General features: G+C 39.7%; 1 long non-coding RNA gene across 1 annotated transcript; it reads left to right on the top strand.

Moving 5' to 3' along the window:
• Window positions 1–626: 626 nt before the first annotated feature.
• LOC119737827 lies at window positions 627–12287 on the top strand. Its single transcript, XR_005272408.1, has 3 exons — window positions 627–766; window positions 5986–6064; window positions 8364–12287. It is a non-coding gene; the product is annotated as an uncharacterized LOC119737827 (long non-coding RNA).
• The last annotated feature ends 263 nt before the right edge of the window (window positions 12288–12550 follow it).

The following is a 12550-nucleotide window of genomic DNA, read 5'->3' as shown; positions in this document are numbered from 1 at the left end:
TTTTTGGGCAAGCTCCATACCAGAAACCGGAGACTTTTTTGGGGGGGGGGGGGGGCCTTAGCCTGAAAGTTTGTGTAGTCTTTCATATTTTCATCCTATGTATTTCTGTCGTTCTTTTGAGGTGTTTGGGAGTTGTAGAGGAGGGAACTTGTGTCTCGGTAGGAGCAGCCAGTCAATTTGGATCCAGCAGACACGGAACTTATTATTTTCTTGGCATACATGTAGGTCACTCTGAGCTACATGTAGTTGGAATCAAATTCTCATTAATTCTGACCTCATAATCAGAATTGTGATTCCACTTTGGCAAGAAGTACTACTCTCAGAAGCTGCTACTTCTTGTTTCCCCAGGATTCGGGTCAAGATGCTTCCAAACAATAATTTTGTGGTAAACGATTACCGTTGAATCATCAATGAAACCTTTTTAATGATCATGAGTTCGTATGGGATTTAACTGAAAGATTTCCCTGTGCTTGTGGCAAGGTCAATTCCGAGACAAACCCATACACAATTTCAAAACAAAGTTGCCGTACAACCTGCAAAATGCATTAGATAAATTATCTCACAAACAGTCTGTATTTTTGTTGTTGTTGTTTTCGATTGCTACGAGGCAGTAGTCTTATCTCTAGTTTGTTATCTGGTTTGTTGTTCTCCCCCAGGTCAGGAAGACCGCAGCCGAGAAGCTCTACGAGATGTTGCTGATGTACGAGGACGTCGTGCCGGAGGACAATCAAGACGAGATACTGACGATACTCAGCGAGACCAAATGGTGAGCAGTCAACATCCTAAATCTGAATACGGCATCAACATCCCTCACTCGGATATAGGGATTTGAGACTTAACTGGCCAGTCTGTCATTGTCAGATGACCTCTGGTGTGGGTCGACTATAGTTGAATATACACACCTGAGCAAATGACTTCTGTGAATGGGCAGACTTGAGAACTAGACCAATCAGACTATCGGGAAGGCAGTATCGCCGCCTAGCAACCAATACAATTTCAGAAACTATGAGGGTTTTCCTTGTCCTCTTGGACATACGATATGGGGACAGGTCCCTATCAGTCTATCAAGATCATCGCTGTTTTCGTACTGCTTTTAAAGGGCCCCACACAGCCCATTTAATGTAACTTTTTTAATGGAATCCTTGAAAATCCACCCATGTGTCCCATTTAACCTGATTTTCAATTTCCGTTTAGCCATTTTCAAGGGTATTTTGGTGCCTTTTTTGTTTTTATGCAAGCACGAATTTCCATATTCATGAACAAAACTGTGATTTCATTCCTGGCAGAAACCTCAATGTTACAGCTATTTCAGCAGGAAAAGTTGCTAGAATTTTGAATATTTTGCTGTCGTAAGTTTTGATTTCTTTGATGATTCGTTGTTGTGTCAGTACATGGCAGTAAGCCAATGAGCAAACCTTTCTCACAGATGTTTCCAATGAGCAAATTTTGGGTTCACTATTTGAACCGAAAACCCCTAGACTGAACAGTGTCTTCCAGAAATGACATCACAGCAACAGTAGAAAAGTGTGGACAATTTCAAATGTTTAAAAAAGTGCACTTTTCAATACAGTTAGCCTAAAAAGGATGTCAAATAGTTTTCATACATTTAAGAGGAGCAGAAAGTTGCGAAAAATGTGTTCCTAAGAAAACGCCATTGCATGAACCCTAAAAAAGGAGAAACAGTATGAGCACAGATATTATGTACTTACGAGTCTATGGGTACAAGCCCAGCAGCCCTAATTGTGCTGTTATTGAGTACAAGCTGATTTACCCGATCATAGATCGGGTAGGGCGTAGTGTTGGGGATGAAAATGTGGGGAGCTAAATGTAAATGGGGGATATAGTTGAGGAGACATGCAGTTATAGAAAAGCAATTTCTGTGGTGTGATCTGAGGCAATTTCTGACCACTAAAACCAATTTGAGCAAAAGATCATCTTGTAAAGTTTTGAGTTTGGAGTAATTGAATCAGCTACATGTATTCTTAGCAATAGAATCATTATAGTAGGCTACAATTTTTATTCGGGGAAGAAAAAGTGGGGGGGACCAAACAATGTCCCCCGCTTTAAAATGGGGGGGGGGGGTTCCCTCTGTCCCCCGTCGATTTACGCACATGATAATTATGTACATGGCAACTGTCTGTAAATGTTCCCGTTGGTCTGTTAAATTGGCATTTTGTGAGGCAGTCGCAATTCGGAAACGTAGTGAAAGGTTACTGTAGTACACAGGCGAAGGCCGATTGTACAGTTTTGACAATAAATCATAATGCAATAAAATGTGAAGGTGTCATTTTGAAATGAAAATGTTGAGTGTTACCATAAAATTACAAACGGTCTGAATCATATGGAGGAAGGTTATAATTAATTTTCAGTATTGGACTCGTCAATAAACGTTAACTTGAACTTCTTACAATTTGCGAGACCGTCTGCGAGGAAAAAGTCGATTCAACTTTTATTCAAGTTGGTTCAACCATCTATATAAAGAGCAAGTCAAGTTTACTCGGCCTCCGAGAAATGTTTGCTCCCGAAAGGATCCGAGACCGCGGTCTCCTACGACGAGAAAATGGCTCCACGTCCGTGGAAAAATGTGGAGGGTGTCTTCCGCCGGGTCGGATGACACTTTTTCGTCGATTTTTTTGTGACTGCGTTTAAGATCGCGATATTTGAAGCAATGCATCGATCCTTCGTTGATCCCAAACAGGCCCCCGAAATTATCAACGCGACACTGAATTATACGTGGTGGGCAGCGAACTCACAACGCTCAGCCTTGGTGGAAGCATTGGAAGCATGGAGCTTTAAACACATGATGGAAGCAACAGAGCACTATATCACATCACATGCTTGTGCTTCAAATAGCGAGCACCGTAGACCCATGTTGATATACGAAACCACTTCCTGGGCGTTAAATTTAACAATTACTGAAAACTGGCGAAAACGATTTCCGTTAGAATCTGCTGGTAGTCGATTATGATAATGGTTCGTGTGCCCATGATGTCAAAATATTATCAGTTTTGCATGCGCTTCTCGAATGTACGCAGTTGAAGCGACAATATTTTAGTCATAATCCGAAAAATTATTACCCGACACAATTAGTTTCCAAATACCTGCACATTTAAACAATTATAATGTGACCCAAAAAAAGTATGTGAAGTTATTACATTTTGCATGCCGTCATTCTAAAAAAATAAATGGGATAAGGATATAAAAGAAAGCATTCAAATTAAAAAAAAAATCGTTTTGTAATGCCAAGGTGGTCCCATACCAAAGTTTGGATATTCGTTCATTTCCGCTACATAATTAAAGAGCTACTGATCTCACATGTCAAACAATTCTCGTAGGTAATGAAATATTCGCGTTTGGTTGGGTCTACGGTGCTCGCTATGTAGTCGTGAAAATTGGAAAATATTAACAGTTATGGAAAAGGCAAGGAAATCCACATCATGTAAAGGTTGTTTTGAATAGGCTGCTTTGGATGAAACGACGGAATAACGATAATTAATTACAGTTTCTTTTGAAAAGTTAACAAATAGTAAGTCCAACAATATCAATATACCAAACAACTGTTTCCCACAAAATTTTGTTAAATGTCATTGCCATATTTTAGTCCTGGAAAATCGTCGAAAACTCATAGAACTTGGTGTTCAGATGTTTGTACAAACCTCCTTGTAGAAGAAATTGCAACTGCAGCTTAATTAATGATGACTCCATAAGATGCAAAAATGCCAGTGTGTAGGCCTATTACACTTGAGAGTTTTTCAGATGTTTCTGGTTTTCCAGATTTTTGATAGCCGTTCCTTAGGATTCCTGATTCCTAATGCCTGAGTGTTTTTGCAGTATCACACTATGATTTCAAACGTAAACTTGAACTTCTTACAATTTGCGAGACCTGCGAGGAAAAAGTCGATATAACTATTTGATTCAAGTTGGTTCAACCATAATATAAGCAAGGCCAAACAGCCAACAACCGCCAATGGATATTGTTATTTATGCACTCTTCGTTATTCCAACCCAACATAATTCAAGATCACAATATTTGAAACAATGCATCGATCCCTCGTTGATTTACCCGATCATAGATCGGGTAGGGCGTAGAGTTGGGGATGAAAATGTGGGGAGTTGAATGTAATTGGGGGATTTAGTTGAGAAGACATACAGTTATAGAAAAGCAATTTCTGTGGTGCGATCTGAGGCAATTTCTGACCACTAAAACATTTTTTTTTTAGCAAAAGATCATCTTTTAAACATCATTTTCGAGTTTGGTGTCATTGAATCAGCTATTCTGAGTAACAGAATCATTATACATGTAGTAGCTACAATTTTTTATTCAAGGTAGAAAAGTGGGGGGGGGGACCAAAACAGTGTCCACCGCTTTAAAATGGGGGGAGGGGGGGGGGGTCCCCGTCCCCCACCGATTGACGCCCATGATAATTATGTACCATGGCAACAGTCTGTAAATGTTCCCGTTGGTCTGTTAAATTGGCATTTTGTGAGGCAGTGGCATTTGTGAGAAAACGTACTTGAAAGGCTTACCGTAGTACACAGGCGAAGGCTGATTATACAGTTTTGACATTAAATCATAACAATGAGAACGTGAAGGTGTCATTTGCAATGAAAATGTTGAGTGTTTTCCATACAATTACAAAGTCTGAATCATGGAGGAAGGTCACTATTGGACGTAAACTTGATCTTCTTATATACAATTTGCAAGACCTGCGAGGAAAAGTCGATTAAACTTTGATTCAAGTTGGTTCAACACTAACTAATAAAGCAAGGCCAAACAGCCAACAACCGCCAATGGATATTATTATTTATGCACCCTTCGTTATTCCAACCCAACGTAGTTCAAAGATTGCGATAATTGAAGCAACGCATCGATCCTTTGTTGATCCCAAAACATGCCCCCGAATTTATAACGCGACACTGAATTACACGTGGCGGGCAGCGAACTCACAACACTCAGCCATGCATGGTGGAAGCAACAGCACTCTATCGCACGTCACACGCTTGTACTTAACATAGCGAGCACCGTAGACCCAACCTCGCTTCCAGGGTGTGGAGCATGCTGCAGTACGCGTTGCCATCGACGGTTTTACGCAGACCCCAAAAGTACACAGTGTAGACTTTCGATTGGTCAGACCGCGCAAGGCATACTAATGTGTAGTCAATCTGAGTATTCGTTGCACTCAGCGCAGGGGCGGCAAGCAAAGCATATGAAAGAATAGGGACACTTGGTGGCCACGCACCATGGACAAAAAATATTTTACCAAGGTCACCCCATACAACCGTTTGGTGAACACTTTTGCTGAACGGCCAAGTAGAACACGTAAACGGAACCCCTACGTCGAAGCCGCTGACCTCGCACAGTCTAAACACGCAGAAAAGCCAGCACAGGGGGCGGAAAGGCAGTCAACGTGAAAGCGCACACGACGGCAAATTCCTGCGCAAAACGCAGTCACGAAAAATCGACGAAACGGATCGCCGGTCCGTACGGGAAAATCAGGACGACCCGAAGTGTCCGACCCGGCGGAAGACACCCTCCGCATATTTCCACGGACGTGGAGCGATTTTTGGCGCCGCGGGAGCCCGCGGTCTCGGATCCTTTCATGAGCAAACATCGTCTCGGAGGCCGAGTTAAACTCTCTCTTATTTATATAGATGGTGTATTTTGACGAGTGTTTGAATTCAGATGTAGAGAAAAAAAATTGCGAGGTCTCAGTGATGATGTGTGCCACACAGAGAAAAACAAAGACCAAGATGTTGCCATTTTGTTTTTTCGATTGAACATTTGTTTCCATATTTTTGTGTTCCCCTTTACAATCTCTGATTATTACAGGATTAAGGCAGCCTTCATATTACAATGAAAGACATTTTGGGGAAGGCGGAATCTACTTTTTTTTTTTTTTTTTTTTGGGGGGGATGGGGTAAGGGTGTAATTTTCGGTAAATTTTGATTCCTCCAACCAATTTTTGTTGTTATTTTCTTTTGCAGGGATGAAAGTGTGGCAACCATCCGTCCAATCCGCAACCAGCTCTGTGACCTCATGAATATTTCTAGGCCTGTATTAAAGGTAGGCATCGTTTAAATAAGTGCATGCATTGATACGTTTATATCCAAATTGAAAAAAAAGGGAAATAAATAATCCTTCAGATGCATGTAATACATAAAAGACTAGCATAACCACAATCTTTATTTTCTTAAATTTGCGTAGAAATTTAAGTGTGTTTTTGTTTTTACCATACCATCTTCAACATAACATTAGTTTCTTCTGTTTTAATGTCCAGTGGCAATTTCTTGAAGATTTCAAAGTTAAGATGAGATTAAGATGAATTGGCTGCATTTATGTTTTGTTTTTGTTTTAGATTAACAAAATATGAAGCACAGAAATATAGCAAAAACATGTTGAAAAACCGACCCATGACAAATGTGTTATTGTCCTCGTGAAAATTCTGCCAAGGTTTTTCAAATCCGTCTGTGATACAAAACAGCATCTGCCACAATTTCATGACGGTCAATTACATTACGAATTCTGGAAAAGAAATGTTCAATTGTTCTGACTGCAAATTGTGAGTCAGGGTTGCGTTGTTAATGACGCCCGATTGCCTGGAACTGTGCAGTGCCAAACAACATTTTGCAATACATGCACTGCATTTTTCCAGTCGCTGTACCTCATAAAGTTTTAGAATCTCTTGTTTGATAGCTTTCCGTTTAATGATGCATACCGTGTGCTCTTGAAACAATGGATTGCGTTCTCTTCACAAAATTTCAATTTGTATGTTTTTATTTTAATGAACAAAACTACGTAATTCTGATTTGGGGGTCTGCAACTCTCTTAAAAAGGAATTTCATTTTGTGCACAAGTGAACCTGCCCTGCGAGAGCCAAATTATTGTCTGGCAGGCAATAATTATATTTTTGTGAAGAAATAATTCAAAACTAAACATCGGTGGATTTTTTTTCATTCCATGTCTCATTCAAAAGTGAATAACTTTTACATTTCATGGAAAATAGCAGTTGAAGAAACAAATCTATTTTTCGAGGTGAAACACGAAAATAGCACGGAGAACGCATCTGTTTGGTAATCTGAGTGTGAACAAGGCCCTTATTCTATACAGACATATAATATAAGTACATGTATGTACATGTAGCCTAAGTCACGATGAATTCAAAATTTGGTAAATTTACATACTTCATGTGTGAGTTAGAAATTTAAACCATGGGCAAATCTATGCATGGCCTGCTCATCTAGATAGTAACATACCCTGCTGTCTGCACACTTGTAAAAGATAAATGTCGTTCTGGCTACGATTTATGCATTCCGGCTCCACAGAAGCCTGCCCATGCATGAAATTAGCGCAATTACCTCTCATAAGGATATATTGCCAACATAGACTCCACAAGAGAGTATGCAGAAGCCCGTCTATAAAAACCTCCAAGCAACCTCGCGATGATATCACCCCACCTCCCCCCCCCTCTTCCAGCCTCAGTTCTTACTACTCCATCTTTCTAATTTTTTTTTTAACTCCAGTCTGGGGTTTGGAATTAATTCCAAGCACGATAAAAGCTCCCTAGGGGTGCTGCTTGAGTTGATGGTGGTGGCTCTATCCCCAGGGCTGTAGACATTAGACTAACCCCAGGGGTGGATGTGGTGTTTGTCGCGGCAGGGGGAAGCCCAGGGACGCTATGCCCGCCTGGAACTCTCTTTATGTCTACTCATCCTGTGTGTTTGTGTGGAAGCATACCAGCGGCATTAATTAGTCCCCTTGTAGGAAGTCAATCTAATCACCCGGAATAATGCATAACGCCACTGTGTTTATTCCTGTTGTTTAATGCTCCTGCCTGACTTTGGCTGTATTCGCCACGGCTCAATCGTTTGGAAGCCTGTCTTGTGTGAAATGTATTTATTCAGAATGAAGCACAGTAGATGTACATTAATGTGATCTGTTTGTGTTTTTTAATTGATGTAGATTTCTTGATCAGCACATTTCTGAACCCCCCAACTCTTAGTCCCCCCTCCCTCACCTCACCCCCCTCACCACACCCCTCACCCCCCCCCCTCACCACACCCCCACCCTACCACCCCCTCCTCCATAATGAATGAATGAATAAATAAAAACAAAGACATTGTTAATCTTTTTCCCCAAAGAAGTGGGGAAAAAAGGAAAAACACACACCCAAACAACGGAAAAGAAAGTAAGAACCAAAGTAGGAGTACCATTTGATTCAACAAAGCCAGCACCAAATTAAAAACAATGCAAACAGAGTTTGGGGGTAGTTAAAATATTCAGTTATTGGAGGACACTTCTAGCACAATTGATCAGTTTGTTTTTATTGAACCATGTTCATGGCTTCAACTTTTCTTTCTTCCAGAGTGCAAAAACTACAGACACCACTCCCCCAGCACCAAGCCAAACATGATTCCTTATTATTCAAAGGTCAGCTATTTTACCTGTTTGTTATTCATCAAGTTCAGATAGAGACTGTGATTGGTCCCTGAAACCCTGCGCTGGAATGTGATTGGACAACTGATGATCAGCTGATAAAGTCATGAATCTTTAAACCAATCAGATTGTTCCTTATTACTAGAAACAGGCCTCAGTGACAACCCCCTCCATCCACTGCTCAACATATTTGTATATATTAATATATGAGTTTTTGTCACAGTCTTAAAGATATCTTAAGAGTTTTAGTAGCTTTTTCAGATGTGCAAATGGAGATGCTTTCAAATTGATTTTGTTTAAAGAATTGAGTTTCAATAGGCTGCTTAAAAATTTTTATCTTAACAAAATTGTGATAATTTAATGTTGTTTGCAAATCCATTGAAAATGCAAAAAATTAAGAGAATGAAATATTTCCTATGCAGTTTCATCTATGCGTCTACATAATAGAATAGCGGTACATTTATTGTGTTTGTTGGGAGGGGAAGGTCTTCTGAAGCATGTTTCATTTTGGAAAGGTTTGCACACAGCTTCAAACTGGGTTTGCTTCAAACTTGAGCAGGCATTTGGAGTGCAAACGTCTGATCCGCCAGTAAGAGCTTTAAGATTTGAGGGTTTTTTTTCCTTCCAATGCTGAAACAGAGAACTGTGCTGATTGACAAATGGTGCGTGTAACAAGATCAGAGTTCAGGATGACAGTGGCGCATGTGCACTAGTTATTGTATGACAGAGTATGTACCGGTGTTCCCTATTAACCAGTTTGCGCCGGGATTATTTTGACAAGAACGGAACGAGGCACGGGATTACTTTTTACTGGACGTCAATGCCAGGCGGGTTCAAGCCATCACCCTCAGGAAGCACACTCATATTTCTGGCCTTACTCCCTGCGAGCGGATTGGTGACAGATATTTCAGGCCTCGCTCCCTACAAATCCATCAAAAGTCAAATCACAAGTCCATCGCAAGCCAAATCACAAGTCGGTCACAGCGCCTTTGTCACAATTTGCTCAAGTTGGATTCGAACCCACTTTGCACCATTCATTCGAATACCCAGTCACTTGACTTGAGACTGGGTGACTTGTTATAACTTACGAAGACTTCACGATAACTTTGTTTCACAGTTTCACAACTTAAATGAAGTTACAGGCCTTATTATACTGTATGTCACTCCAAACATTCCGTGGTACTTTCAGTTCCGATATCAAAAGCTTAATACCTTCAATGTATCTAATAGTAATATGGAATAAATGAAGAAGAATCATCTGCAAGGGTCATAAATCTCAGAATCCATCAATGCCGAGAGTCGTTGCTGTTAACATGCTTGTTAACTACACAGCAATTGTCATTTTGATGATTAATGGCACTTTTGAACAGACAATGTCTTATCCAAGAAAATAAACCCTGGCTTTTCAAAAGCTTACATCCGGTCATGTCTGGCAAGCAGCCCATCAATAAAAAATAAACGACAGCAATAAATGGAGGCTGTTCGAGACGATAACAATAATATCAGCTAAGTGCAGCGTTTCAGCGGAACGAACGAGACCTCTTGATTTGTCATCTTCATCAAATGCTCTCTCGGAGTTAAAAAAAGAAAGGGAAAAAGCCCATTCTAATAATCAAAGCAATGGCCAAATGTGATTATCGCTTCCGCGCATCTTCACGCAATCTCTTAAGGTCTCTGTCTTGTGATCTGACTCGTAATTTATCTTCCTACCTTAAATGCGCACAATGTTCGACGCCTACCCAAATGGTTTGGCGAGACTTGAAAGTCTTCAGAAACCATCTCGGCGATTGGATGCATGTAATCATCAACACTTGGAGAGAGAATGGCCTTGTGTTTAATGCCATCCGTGTTGAGTGGATGAACTAACATGCCATTAGATGGGTGATTTCTCTTTTAATGGTCCAATCAAATTATTTTGGCAAATGACATTTCATGTAGTGAAGGATCTGAAGACTTGTGATGGATGAGAGCAAACAAGACAGAAAGTTGCCCGAGGGGAAAGTTGTTTTTGAAAAATTGAAATGTTATGAAACCTTATCAAGTTTGTTATTGATAAATAATCACATGTGCTTGTAGAAAGTGTTCATTAAGACCTAAGAGATTTCAGCCATTACTAATTGATGAAAACTCACATAGTCAAATCAAGTTTAGCTGACATATGACATTAACGTGGTGATTGATCTCAAAACTTGCGACGAGGGGAAAAAAAGAAACAAAAGATGCCGCAGGGGAAATTGTTCTTGAAAAAGTTTCATCTTGGAATGCACTGTGACGTCCAGAACTGCTTACAAAATGATAATGTGTTCATTTAGAAAGTTTTCATTAAATTTAATGATTGTAGCCATTACTTTTGACTAGTAATTTGTCTTATCTTAAATGCCCGCCACTTAAATAAAAACTTTGTAGTAGTCTAAAAAGTACCGAGTCAAAAGCCTAGAACTGAAAAAAAAAAATGAAAAACAATATCTTAACTGATGATGGAGAAAGATTGCTAGCAAAGTTAAGCTAGCTAAATCGCGCACCAGGAACAAAGAATGTTAAGAAATCGAACCACCACATGCTCTCAGATTTAAGGGAAAATACATCATATTTATGACTATACTAGGTGTCGTTGCAACTTGTATTTCAGAGACCAAAATGTTTGGTATACGGCATCTGCAGAATGGTCTAATCCATGATAAAAAGTAAAATAGAATTGTTATCGAAGGTCTAAAACCATCGGAATTTGTGAAAACTGCAATAAAGGGTAATTTGGCAATTGCATTTCGTAGTTCTGGTGCAAATAAGTGCGAATCCATTTAGAAGGAACATGCGCCTCATTGCCAACAACTCGGTTCATGGAAATTCATGAAGGGGTGAAATTTCACATGACTAGTCCCCTAGGGCCATGAATATGATTAATATTATGTTACCATCTTCATCTTCAATAATATTTCAGGCCAATCGGCCTACGGGGGAATATACAGCCCTCAATGAATTGGCTGTGTCGGCCCTAGGCCACCGTATGACATATCTCAGACAATCCAGCCAAATCGGGGGGGGGGGGGGGGGGGGGGGGGGGCTCGATAGCAAGTGGCCAGAATGAACAGGTTGTCAATGTATTTGCCAGGCAACATACGGTACACACGCTGTACAGGGCGAGTCAAAAAACAGGAAACCCAAATGGCAGGACCAATTATTTGATAAAGTTCTGCATGTATACACTTTCAAAGTCTAGGATATGAACGCCCAATTAATAAGCATTCTTTTAGTATAACACTAATCATTCAAATCACTCATGTACTTTTCAAGTTACAGAATTTCGAACACACACCTTTTTTAATGTTCTGTTCACGGATCACAAAAAGGTAACTTTTCTTTCAGTAACACGAAAAAGTACAAGAGTGATTTGAACGATTCTTGTTCTAAAAGAAAGCTTATTAATTGTGCTTTCATATCCCAGATTTTGAAAGTGCTACATGCAGAAAGTCATTTAAAAAAATGGTCCTGACGTTTTGCTTCCCTTTGTTTTTACTGGCCCTGTATTTCATACGTTATGTGAAAGTGGAAGACTGGCCGCATTAGAAAGGTGCTGGCATCCGTGCACTCAGCTCAACGTACTGAGCAAATTATGTTGTGTTTAGCAGAGATAGGTCACAAGCTGTGTAATTTACATGTGCATGTACTGGTTATCAAAAGTTATACTATGGCGGACCAAATCTTAGAGAAATGTGTTAGGCCTACATTGACATGATTCTACATAATTAATATGGAAAGTGAAACATGTAATGTTCGTTATAACTATATGAATGCGTATGTGTTGAAATTATGATTGTGGTACAATTTGTGCAAATAAAAATCGTTTTAAGTATCATTTTGTCACTCTCCCTTTGTTTGATATTGCATTTGTTTTTACTTTAGATGAATGATAACTTATTAACGTTTAAATGTAAACGATGTGTGTGCATTGTTTATCATACAATAAAGTATGTCAAAGCATTCAAACAAAAACGACGAATTCATGTTGTTATTTTCTGGAATTTTCTGGATTGTTTGTGTGTCAATTTCATCAAACAATTTTATCAACAACATCGTTTTTGGTAATGAACGTTTAAAATTAAAACATGGAACTGAGGA

Source organism: Patiria miniata, unplaced genomic scaffold (genome assembly GCF_015706575.1).
Source record: "Patiria miniata isolate m_02_andy unplaced genomic scaffold, ASM1570657v1 HiC_scaffold_3, whole genome shotgun sequence".
Taxonomy (NCBI): Eukaryota; Metazoa; Echinodermata; class Asteroidea; order Valvatida; family Asterinidae; genus Patiria; species Patiria miniata.
The sequence above is the reverse complement of the archived record's forward strand: the minus strand, read 5'-3'. Positions and strand labels throughout refer to the sequence as shown.